This window comes from Poecilia formosa, unplaced genomic scaffold (genome assembly GCF_000485575.1).
Source record: "Poecilia formosa unplaced genomic scaffold, Poecilia_formosa-5.1.2 Scaffold422, whole genome shotgun sequence".
NCBI lineage: Eukaryota > Metazoa > Chordata > Actinopteri > Cyprinodontiformes > Poeciliidae > Poecilia > Poecilia formosa.
Genome location: NW_006800361.1, coordinates 340,861 through 342,590, shown reverse-complemented (window position 1 = coordinate 342,590; position 1,730 = coordinate 340,861). Strand labels below are relative to the sequence as shown.

At 39.0% G+C, this 1,730-nt stretch overlaps 1 protein-coding gene across 6 annotated transcripts in view; it reads right to left on the bottom strand.

The window, feature by feature from the left end:
* znf365 (zinc finger protein 365) overlaps positions 1 to 744 on the bottom strand; it is a 7,130-nt gene extending 6,386 nt beyond the window's left edge. For 2 of the 6 annotated variants that reach the window (XR_001659424.1, XM_016663491.1), the window contains exon 1: positions 442 to 740. The gene's annotated coding sequence lies outside the window, so the exon portion shown is untranslated. Of the gene's footprint in view, positions 1 to 441 lie in introns of all 6 variants that reach the window. The other 4 variants (XM_016663492.1, XM_016663493.1, XM_016663494.1 and 1 more) reach the window with 3 other exon arrangements.
* Between the last annotated feature and the right edge of the window lie 986 nt (positions 745 to 1,730).

Here is a 1,730-nt window from a genome sequence, read left to right as displayed (position 1 = left end):
CCACAGCATGATGAACCACCACCATGCCGAGGCCCACAGCATGATGAACCACCACCATGCCGAGGCCCACAGCATGATGAACCACCACCATGCCGAGGCCCACAGCATGATGAACCACCACCAGGCAGACAAACTTTGCCTCCTGAAGGTTTCCAGAGATTAAACCAGATCAACATGAACTAAAGAAACAATTAGAAACAAATTAGGATGAAATAGAGAAAAACATGTAAGATATAAATTAATCATGAGAAACTGATCAACTCTCCATATTTATCCCAGGTATTTTAATATTTAATGATTCGTGGATGAGTCTTCATAGATTACAGGATCAAAATAAATCAGCTGTTAATGCACAGATATTAAATTATCAGAATGGGGCTAATTATGAATGAAAAATGAGACTAAGTGGGTCTGATCGACCCGAACTGCAGCTTCACTCACAGAGCATCAGCCGAACCGGGCCAGCATGGTTCCGTTTAATCTGGTTTTAATTCTCCAGCTCCAACAGGTCAGTCCGTCCTCTTAGTCTGTTCTGCTCCGGCTGGCAGCAGCGAGCTGTGACCCAGTAACGCCGGCCCGAACCGGAACCAGAACCAGAACCGAGCAGCGGCTCCTTCTCACCGACTGAAGCGGGTTTAGGCGGAGCGTCTCCGGCTGAAGGAGTCATGTCGCAGACAGAGACGGTCCTCCATGATGTCATCAGCAAGCTGGCCACGCTGCTGCCGACACACTTCCGGTTGGGCTTTTCAGAATAAAACCACGCTGACGGTCACTGCTATCGTTTACAACAGAGAAATCTTTAATAATCTGAATATTATCTCGCCAGATTAACATTGCAGTGCCACATAAACTCAGAAATAGTTCATTAGTAATAAACTAGAAAACAAAGGTGCCGACTACATCCGGTAGCATCGAAAAGCCTCAGAATCCAACCGGAAGTAAAAACTGGCTGGACTCGTTACGTTTTCTGCATGTTTTTCTTTCCTGCTGTAGCGGAGTTAAATCTATACATTATTATCCATAAAATGGTTTAAAAAATTTATTTTATTAAAATGCATAAATCATTATCAGAAATCAAACAAAAATAGCTAAAAAAAATATTAGCGCTTAATGTATTTCTTACATTTTACTAATATGTTCTTAATAATAGTAATTTTGAGTTTGACTCTAAATCGAAGTCAGTCCAGGTAGGCATAAGGTTTAATGTGGCTCTGTACCATCACTGGAGGGATTAAACTAACAGACAAAAACACAATAGAACAACGTCTGACCCTCAGATCTGATTAGAGTTCAGGACATGAACTGGAGAAGGACAATAACATTGTAATGTTCTACATATCATGTGAAATTTATATTTTAAAAAATTACAAATTATATTTTTTCTTTTCTTTTACAATAATAACCAAAAACAAACAAATGAAAGAAACAGAAACAATCTCACAGTTTTTGATATAACCAGAAAACTTTGGATTAATCTTGGGGTCTCACTTTTTCTATGCTGCTAAATATGTTATAATATTAGATATTATTATTATATTAACTCTGAAAATCGTCAACTAAAAAACATGTTGAATTTTCTTTTCATGTATGCAACATTTTTTATCCACAAACAAAATCTTGTCAAACTGAACCAGTTAAATCAGGTTCTGGTTCCATCAGAGCTGAACAGAACCTGGATCAGCAGAATAACAGCAGCAGAGTTTGTGTTCACACTGGGAGTCCCTAGAAGG